The following is an 11,635-nucleotide window of genomic DNA, read 5'->3' as shown; positions in this document are numbered from 1 at the left end:
TTACTATCTTTGTTGGGACTCTCCATAGACTTAATGGTTTTATACAGTACAAACTGTATATTCTATCTCCTCACACTAACCCTAGCCCTAAACCTACCTATCACAGAAAACTTTCTGCATTTTTACATTTCCAAAAAAACTCATTCTGTATGATTTATAAGCTTGTTTACCCATGGGGACCTCTATTTAGGTCCCCACTGTGACACGAGTCCCCATGAGTCTGTGTGCATTCAGGTTGAAGTCCCCACCGGGATAGAAAAACATGAACACACACACACACACACACACACACACACACACACACACACACACACACACACACATTCCAGCATTGCAATCTTGACATCGCAGCCTGTTCATTATAGCCTTCATATAATACTAAAATAGTCAACCTAACATATAAAAATTACACTGCTCTAAATAGTCAGTAGTACAATTCATACATTCACAGTAAGCACCGCTCCACTGTGATGTTTCCAAGCACATTTTTGTGCTTGTGAAGAGGATGATTTTTTCCATCGATATTGGAACACGAGTGAAGAACAAAGCATATAATAAAGAATAGTTTAGCATTCAAATACATCGCAAATGTTGAAACATTTTGATTCTAATGAGAGGGTTACGTGAGCCCAACACTGCTTTCTTTCATTTTTATTTTTACATTAAATTTAAAGGATTTGTTGTGGAATATTTTGAGTGTATCATCAAATCAGAATAAGGTAAGTCAAGTAGTATTTTCTGTCTTTTAAATATTTATATACATACACATATATATATATATATATATATATATATATATACACACATATATACATATATATATATATATATATATATATATATATATATATATATATAAATATAGCTGCGAGCAGCGATGAAGGGCCAAAGCCGGCGGTACCGCCACCCCGGTGCCTTTAGGTAACTAAAGGCACCGGGGTTGCGGTGCCACCGGCTTGGGCCCGTAATCGCTGCTCGCAGCTATATTTATATATATATATATATATATATATATATATATATATATATATATATTTATTATTAGGGCCCAAGCCCTGAAAGGGCGAAGGCCCTATTGTTTCCGGTAGGATTATTATTATTATTATTATTATTATTATTATTATTTTGTCAACCTTTCGGGCACTTTTGGGGCCCTTAACATGCTCGAAAACTCTTGAAATTTTGCACACACGTCAGAACCCGCGGCCATCAGGGCCGGACTGAAGCTGGTACCCGGGCGTGGCAGGGGGGCTCGACAGCGCCCCCTGGAACGGGATCCAAACACGTGTCCATAAATCAAACACGCTTGCATGTAATAATATGAAACTCGGTACACATATAGATCTCATCGGGCCGAACAACTTTCGTGCTCTAAGTTTTACGCCAGCCAAACAGGAAGTTGGCTATTTAGCGTTGTTTGGAAACGCATGCTGTGGAATTTAATGTACTCCTCCTAGAGAATTCATCGATTCGCCTCCAAACTCGGTGTGCATGAAGTCAAGACATTGAGGATGCTAAATTGCGGACGGATTTTTGATATCTCGAACGGTTTGGCCGTGGCAAGGAAACGAATTTATGGCGAATAAGGGACACAGGAAGAGTATTATAACTTCAGCATACATTAACTGATCTTGATGAAACTTCCGCAGTGTGTTCGTTGTAAGAGGCCGATCACATGGATGTGACTATTGTGAGTCAAAGTTATAGCGCCACCAACAGGAAGCAGGAAGTACATCACTTTCAAAATGCTTTGAAATCAGTGTCTTATTTTTACCCGATTTGCTTCAAACTTTATGTGTACAATGTAGACACATGGCAGATGTAAACCTGTGAAAGGATTATTGATATCTTAGATACTGTTGCCGTGGCAACGCATCAAACTTTAATATTATTTTTTGATGCTTTTGAGACTCTTAACATACTTGAAATTGCATGAAACTCAACAGACACATCACATTTATTAGCCCGTAGACATGTGCAAAGTTTCAGAAACGGGCGTGGTGGAATGGCTCAGTAGCGCCACCTTTAGTCAAAAATGGGGGCTTAGTTTTTCCTAGAATCACAAAACTTGGTATGTGTATTGTTCTCATCAAGACGGACAACTTTCTAATTTACATGAACCATCTCCGACCAACAGGAAGAGAGAGATTTTGGTTTGAAAGTGGATTTTCTGAAGAATTTTCTCTCCCTCTCTCTGTGTCTGTGTGTGTGTGAGGGGAGGGGGGGATTTGACTATTGCTTTTATATTGCTAATCAAGGTTTCAGGGGCTTTTGGGGTCCTTAACGTGCTCAAAAACTCTTGAAACTTTGCACACAGGTCAGAACCCACGGCCATCAGGGCCGGGCTGAAGCTGGTACCCGGGCGTGGCTGGGGGGCTCAACAGCGCCCCCTTGAACGGGGTTCTAAAACTTGATCCATATATCAAACACGCTCGCATGAATTAATATGAAACTCGGTACACATATAGATCTCATCGGGCCGAACAACTTTACCCGGTCAAGTTTTACGCCAGCCCAACAGGAAGTCGGCTATTATGGGTTGTTTGGAAAACGCTTGCTGTGGAATGTGAAATACTCCTCCTAGAAAATTCACCATGTCCCCTTCAAACTCGGTGTGCATGTAGTCAAGACTTTGAGGATGCTAAATTGCGGACGGATTTTTGATATCTCGAACGGTTTGGCTGGGGCGAGGAATCGAATTTATGGCGAGAAAAGAGAAACACGGAAGTGGAATAACTTCTGCATACATTAACTGATCTTGATGAAACTTCAGCAGTGTGTTCGTGGTAAGAGGCCGATCAGATGGATGTAGCTATTGTGAGTCAAAGTTATAGCGCCACCAACTGGCAGCAGGAAGTGTGTCACTTTCAACATGCTTTTGACAAAAGTGGGGGGGTTAGTTTTAACTACAGTAAAGAAAAAACAGTTTGTATATTGTTCTCATCAAGCCGGACAACTTTCTAATTTACATTCAATAGCTCTGGCCATCAGGAAGTCAGATATTTTGGTCTGAATGTGAATTTTTTGGCAAAATCAGCCTCTGAATTTTTAGCCACTCCTCTTAAACTATTTATTTTATTCGTACCAAACTTTTTCAACATGATGAAACTACATTAAATATGCTAAATTGTGAATGGATAATAAATATCTCAAACGGTTTTGCTATGGCGAGGGATTAAAGTAATGTCCAAAAAGGAAACACTAAAAATCTTCTAAAAATGTAATTATATACCATTTATTTCTATATAAAAGAATACAAATATCACAACTAAACCCATTTTATTCTGTTTTTGCAATTCAAGAAGAATGAAAAAGTTAAAACAGGCTATTTATTGCTATTTGGTTCAACAAAAAAGCAAACATAGGGCTATACTGCCCTCTTGTGTCCAAAAGGACATCAAAATAGTATATAAAACTTTTTACCAGGTAGGCCAATATTGTATTTAAATATACATTTATTAGGTATGTGTCTGAGGATATTTTCCCACCGGTTAATCGACGTGTGACACGAGTGGGTGCTTTTAAATCGCTAATATAATAGTGAAAGAAAAATAATGATAATGTTGCACACACAAATCACACACATGTGGGAAAGAATGATGCTTTTAAACAACACTAAACCGCTATTAGGTGTCGCCAGGCATCCATCTTAATAAGCGAGTCATTGATTCATTCGTTCAAACGATTCGTTCGAATGAGTCGATCATGATTAAGACAGATGTTTATGGATTGATCATTCAATCTTTGAGTCAACCGATTCGTTAAAAATGCTGAATCGTTCAGTTATGAGAAAACACGTGATGCGTGATGGTTCTGCCGTGATCTTTGTTTAACTATTTTCGCTGCTGAAACAGAACAAAAACAGTCAACATTGCATCTAAAATGTAAGTGACTTAATTGTAACTGTTTATTAATCTGTTGTATGAAATCTAGGGGTGGGAGAAAAAAATTATTCTTAGATGCATCGCGATGCGGACGTGGACGATTCTGAATCGATTCACAAATGTCAAAAAATCGATTCTCTAAAAAAATATTTTTCTAATAACGTAATATTGACGGAAGGCAAAAGGCGGAACTCTAAGCGGACGTGCGTGCAGTCTGTGGCGCGCACATAACAGAGAAGTTTCTTCTGCTCACCAAGGCTGCATTTATTTGATTAAAATACAAACAAAAACAGTAATATTGTAAAATATTATTCCAATTTAAAACAGTTTAAAATATATTAAAATAGAAAGCAGCTGTTATTTATTCCTGTGATCAAAGCTGAGTTTTCAGCATCATTACTCCAGTCGTCACTGTCACATGATCCTTCAGAAATTATTCTAATATGATGATTGATACTCAAGAAACATTCATTATTATTTTAAATGTCGAAAACAGTTGTGTACAGTCTTTGATGAATAGAAAGTTCAAAAGAACAGCATTTATCTGAAATCTAAAGCTTTTGTAACGTTAAACACTACCGCTCAAAAGTTTTGGGTTAGTAATAATTAAAATTTTATTTTTGGGGGAAATAAATAAAATAAATCAGTACTTTTATTTATGAAGGATGAGTTAAACTGATCAACAGTTACAGTAAAGACATTTATAATGTTAAAAATATATATATTTGAAATATATGCTGTTCTTTTGAACTTTACATTCATCAAAGCATTTTGAAAAAAAAATCTGTACACAACTGTTTTCAACATTGAAAATAATAATGAATATTTATTGAGCATCAATCATCATATTAGTATGATTTCTGAAGGATCATGTGACACTGAAGACTGGAGTAATGATGCTGAAAACTCAACTTTGATCACAGAAATGAATTACTATGTAAAATATTTAAAAATTGAAAACAGCTGTTTTAAATTGGAATAATATTTCACAATATTACTGTTTTTGTTTGTATTTTTAATCAATAAATGCAGCCTTGGTGAGCAGAAGAGACTTCTCCTAAAAACATTAAAAATCTTACTGACCCCAAACTTTTGAACAATAATATATATATATATATATATATATATATATATATATATATATATATATATATATATATATATACATATATATGTATGTGTGTGTATGTATGTGTATGTATATATATATATATATATATATATATATATATATATATATATATATATAAATATAGCTGCGAGCAGCGATTACGGGCCCAAGCCGGCGGTACCGCCACCCCGGTGCCTTTTGGTAACTAAAGGCACCGGGGTTGCGGTACCACCGGCTTGGGCCCGTAATCGCTGCTCGCAGCTATATTTATTATTATTATTATTATTATTTTGTCAACCTTTCGGGCACTTTTGGGGCCCTTAACATGCTCGAAAACTCTTGAAATTTTGCACACACGTCAGAACCCGCGGCCATCAGGGCCGGACTGAAGCTGGTACCCGGGCGTGGCAGGGGGGCTCGACAGCGCCCCCTGGAACGGGATCCAAACACGTGTCCATAAATCAAACATGCTTGCATGTAATAATATGAAACTCGGTACACATATAGATCTCATCGGGCCGAACAACTTTCGTGCTCTAAGTTTTACGCCAGCCAAACGGGAAGTTGGCTATTTAGCGTTGTTTGGAAACGCATGCTGTGGAATTTAATGTACTCCTCCTAGGGAATTCATCGATTCGCCTCCAAACTCGGTGTGCATGAAGTCAAGACATTGAGGATGCTAAATTGCGGACGGATTTTTGATATCTCGAACGGTTTGGCCGTGGCGAGGAAACAAATTTATGGCGAAAAAATGAAACAGGAAGTGTGTTATAACTTCTGCATACATTAACTGATCTTGATGAAACTTCAGCAGTGTGTTCGTTGTAAGAGGCCGATCACATGGATGTGACTATTGTGAGTCAAAGTTATAGCGCCACCAACAGGCAGCAGGAAGTACATCACTTTCAAAATGCTTTGAAATCAGTGTCTTATTTTTACCCGATTTGCTTCAAACTTTATGTGTACAATATAGACACACGGCAGATGTAAACCTGTGAAAGGATTATTGATATCTTAGATACTGTTGCCGTGGCAACGCATCAAACTTTAATATTATTTTTTGATGCTTTTGAGACTCTTAACATACTTGAAATTGCATGAAACTCAACAGACACATCACATTTATTAGCCCGTAGACATGTGCAAAGTTTCAGAAACGGGCGTGGTGGAATGGCTCAGTAGCGCCACCTTTAGTCAAAAATGGGGGCTTAGTTTTTCCTAGAATCACAAAACTTGGTATGTGTATTCTCATCAAGACGGACAACTTTCTAATTTACATGAACCATCTCCGACCAACAGGAAGAGAGATATTTTGGTTTGAATGTGGATTTTCTGAAGAATTTTCTCTCCCTCTCTCTGTGTCTGTGTGTGTGTGAGGGGAGGGGGGGATTTGACTATTGCTTTTATATTGTTAATCAAGGTTTCAGGGGCTTTTGGGGTCCTTAACGTGCTCAAAAACTCTTGAAACTTTGCACACAGGTCAGAACCCACGGCCATCAGGGCCGGGCTGAAGCTGGTACCCGGGCGTGGCTGGGGGGCTCAACAGCGCCCCCTTGAACGGGGTTCTAAAACTTGATCCATATATCAAACACGCTCGCATGAATTAATATGAAACTCGGTACACATATAGATCTCATCGGGCCGAACAACTTTACCCCGATCAAGTTTTACGCCAGCCCAACAGGAAGTCGGCTATTATGGGTTGTTTGGAAAACGCTTGCTGTGGAATGTGAAATACTCCTCCTAGAAAATTCACCGTGTCCCCTTCAAACTCGGTGTGCATGTAGTCAAGACTTTGAGGATGCTAAATTGCGGACGGATTTTTGATATCTTGAACGGTTTGGCCGTGGTGAGGAAACGAATTTATGGCGAGAAAAGAGAGACACGAAGTGTTATAACTTCTGCATACATCAACTGATCTTGATGAAACTTCAGCAGTGTGTTCGTGGTAAGAGGCCGATCAGATGGATGTGACTATTGTGAGTCAAAGTTATAGCGCCACCAACTGGCAGCAGGAAGTGTGTCACTTTCAACATGCTTTTGACAAAAGTGGGGGGGTTAGTTTTAAATACAGTAAAAAAAAAAATTTTTTTATATTGTTCTCATCAAGCCGGACAACTTTCTAATTTACATTCATTAGCTCAGAGCAAAAGGAAGTCAGATATTTTGGTCTGAATGTGGATTTTTTTGCAAAATCAGCCTATGAATTTTTAGCCACTCCTCTTAAACTATTTATTTTATTCCCACCAAACTTTTTCAACATGATGAAAATACATTAAATATGCTAAATTGTGAACGGATAATAAATATCTCAAACGGTTTTGCTATGGCGAGGGATTAAAGTAATGTCCAAAAAGGAAAAACTAAAAGCCTCAAATTTTCTAAAAATGTAATTATATACCATTTATTTCTATATAAAAGTATACAAACATCACAACTAAACATTTTATTCTGTTTTTTCAATTTAAGAATGAATTTTAAGTTTAAAAACTGCCAGAATGGTTGTTTAGTCTAAACAATACATAAATAAAGTCAAACATAGTGCTATACTGCCCTCTTGTGTTCAAAATCAGGTAGGCCTATTATATCTATATATAAATATACTAGGTATGTGACGGTGAGAATATTTTACCACCGGTTAACTGACGTGTGACACCGCTGGGGGCTTTTTAATCGCTAACTTAAAAACTAAAGTAAAATATGTTCGTCCGCACTGACATTTATATTGGTTGAGCGAGCGTTTCAAATGAATTCCTATGGAAGTAGGAATTAACTGAAAAACGTTCACTCTGTTCTGCTCGTTCCTCGCCTTGGACGTGCACCGTTATGAATGCCCGTGCAGCCATGAGCATTTTAGTTTCATTTTAAAATTAGCGCCTTTCGGGGGGTGGATTGCTAGAAATTATTTTACAAAAGCACAATTTTGAAATGGCGTATGTATGACACGCCAATTCGTATTTTCATTTTTGGCGTGTTATCAACACGCATAATCGTTTTTCAGCGTGTTTATCAACGCCGTTGATTTACGTTACATTACTGTATAGAAATATATATGACCTACCCCAACCGCGTCCCTAAACCTACCCATCACTCGGGTTAATACCATTTATGAGTGTTCCCCTACCATCCTAGGAAAAAAAATATTGCTCCCCAGATGTAGATATACATTTTCCTCCGTTTCGCTCGGACATTTAACGGCGTACACATACACGCGGAATCACTCGGACGTTTAACGGCGTACACATACACGCGCGTGGACATACACGCGGAAAGCTCAAAATGCGTATAAATAACACGCCACTTGACTTGAAAGTGGCGTGTTATTTATACGCAAAGTCATGATGTCATGTTGGTTTTATTGCAACTGTACACAAATATAAGTTAACACTTTGCAGTTTGAATGTCGTCCTGTATAATGATGGAGTATGTTTTTATGTGTCTACTGTTCAATCGCGCCCACGCCACACACACACACACACACACACACACACGGTTTACTATCTTTGTGGGTACTCTCCATGGACTTAATGGTTTTTATACTGTACAAACTGTATATTCTATCTCCTCACACTAACCCTACCCCTAAACCTACCTATCCCATAAAACTTTCTGCATTTTTACATTTCCAAAAAAACTCATTCTGTATGATTTATAATCTTGTTTACCCATGGGGACCTCTATTTAGGTCCCCACTGTGACACGAGTCCCCATGAGTCTGTGTGCATTCAGGTTAAAGTCCCCACCGGGATAGAAAAACATGAACACACACACACACACACACACACACACACACACACACACACTCCAGCATTACAATCTTGACATCGCAGCCTGTTCATTATAGCCTTAATAAAATATAATAATAAAATAGTCAACCTAACATATAAAAATTACACTGCTCTAAATAGTCAGTAGTACAATTCGTACATTCACAGTAAGCACCGCTCGCTCCACTGTGATGTTTCCAAGCAAATTTTTGCGCATGTGAAGAGGATGATTTTTTCCATCAATATTGGAACACGAGTGAAGAACAAAGCCTATAATAAAGAATAGTTTAGCATCCAAATACATCGCAAATGTTGAAACATTTTGATTCTGATGAGAGGGTTACGTGAGCCCAACACTGCTTACTTTCATTTTTACTTTTACATTAAATTTAAAGGATTTGTTGTGGAATATTTTGAGTGTATCATAAAATCTGAATAAAAAAATAATAATAATAATAATAAAAAAAAAATGAATGAATGAATGAATAAATAAATAAATATATATATGTATGTGTGTATATATATATATATATATATATATATATATATATATATATATATATATACATAGCTGCGAGCAGCGATAAAGGGCCAAAGCCGGCGGCACCGCCACCCTAAAGGCACCGGGGTTGCGGTGCCACCGGCTTGGGCCCGTAATCGCTGCTCGCAGCTATATTTATTATTATTATTATTATTTTGTCAACCTTTCGGACACTTTTGGGGCCCTTAACATGCTCAAAAACTCTTGAAATTTTGCACACATGTCAGAACCTGCGGCCATCAGAGCCGGACTGAAGCTGGTACCCGGGCGTGGCACGGGGGCTCGACAGCGCCCCCTGGAATGGTGTCTGAAAACTTGGTCCATAAATCAAACACGCTAGCATGTAATAATATGAAACTTAGTACACATATAGATCTCATCGGGCCGAACAACTTTCGTGCTCTAAGTTTTACACCAGCCCAACAGGAAGTCGGTTATTATACATTGTTTGGAAAACGCATACAATGGAATGTGAAATACTCCTCCTAGGGAATTCATCCGATCGCCACCAAACTCGGTGTGAATGAAGTCAAGACATTGAGGATGCTAAATTGCGAACGGATTTTTTATATCTCGAACGGTTTGGCCGTGGCGAGGAAACAAATTTATGGCGAATAATGGGACACAGGAAGCGTGTTATAACTTCTGCATACATTAACTGATCTTGATGAAACTTCAGCGGTGTGTTCATGGTAAAAGGCCGATCACATGGATGTGACAATTGTGAGTCAAAGTTATAGCGCCACCAACTGGCAGCAGGAAGTGTGTCACTTTCAAAATGCTTTGAAGTCACCCTCTTATATTTACCCGATTTGCTTCAAACTTTATGTGTATAATGTAGACACACGGCAGATGTAGACCTGTGAAAGGATTATTGATATCCTAGATACTGTTGCCGTGGCAACGCATCAAACTTTAATGTTATTTTCGGATGCGTTTGAGACTCTTAGCATGCTTGAAATTGGATGAAACTCAACAGACACATAACACTTATTAGCCAGTAGACATGTGCAAAGTTTCAGAAACGGGCGTGGCAGGGGGGCTCAACAGCGCCCCCCTGAACGGGGTCTGAAAACTTGGTCCATATATCAAACACGCTTGCATGAATTAATATGAAACTCGGTACACATATAGATCTCATCGGGCCGAACAACTTTCCCTCTGTCAAGTTTCACGCCAGCCCAACAGGAAGTCGGCTATTATGGGTTGTTTGGAAAACGCTTGCTGTGGAATGTGAAGTACTCCTCCTAGAGAATTCATCCAATCACCTCCAAACTCGGTCAGCATGAAGTCAAGACATTGAGGATGCTAAATTGCGGACGGATTTTTGATATCTCGAACGGTTTGGCCGTGGCGAGGACACGAATTTATGGCGAGAAAAGGGAAACACGAAGTGGTATAACTTCTGCACACATTAACTGATCTTGATGAAACGTCAGCAGTGTGTTCGTGGTAAGAGGCTGATCAGATGGATGTAACTATTGTGAGTCAAAGTTATAGCGCCACCAACTGGCAGCAGGAAGAGTGTCACTTTCAAAATGTTTTTGACAAAAGTGGGGGGGTTACTTTTACCCACAGTTACAAAAATCAGAACCTATATTGTTCTCATCAAGCCGGACAACTTTCTAATTTATAGTCATTAGCTCTGACCAACAGGAAGTCAGATATTTAGGTCTGAATGTGGATTTTTTGGATATTTCAGACTCCTCCTAAGGAACACGAGTAAAGTACAAATCCTATAATAAAGAATAGTTTAGCATCCAAATACATCGCAAATGTTGAAACATTTTGATTCTAATGAGAGGATTACATGAGCCCAACACTGCTGACCTTCGTTTTTATTTTTACATTAAATTTAAAGGATTTGTTATGGAATATTTTGAGTGTATCATAAAATCAGAATAAGGTAAGTCAAGTAATATTCTCTGTCTTTTATATATACTGTGTATATATATATATATATATATATATATATATATATATATATATATATATATATATATATATATATATAAATATAGCTGCGAGCTACGATGAAGGGCCAAAGCCGGCGGCACCGCCACCCCGGTGCCTTTAAGTAACTAAAGGCACTGGGGTTGCAGTGCCACCGGCTTGGGCCCGTAATCGCTGCTCGCAGCTATATTTAATTATTATTATTATTATTTTGTCAACCTTTCGGGCAATTTTGGGGCCCTTAACATGCTCAAAAACTCTTGAAATTTTGCACACACGTCAGAACCTGCGGCCGTGGCAGGGGGGCTCGACAGCGCCCCCTGGAATGGTGTCTGAAAACTTGGTCCATAAATCAAACACGCTTGCATGTAATAATATG

Source organism: Scardinius erythrophthalmus (genome assembly GCF_964197995.2).
Source record: "Scardinius erythrophthalmus genome assembly, chromosome: 21".
Classification (NCBI taxonomy): domain Eukaryota; kingdom Metazoa; phylum Chordata; class Actinopteri; order Cypriniformes; family Leuciscidae; genus Scardinius; species Scardinius erythrophthalmus.
This window is presented reverse-complemented; position numbering follows the sequence as displayed.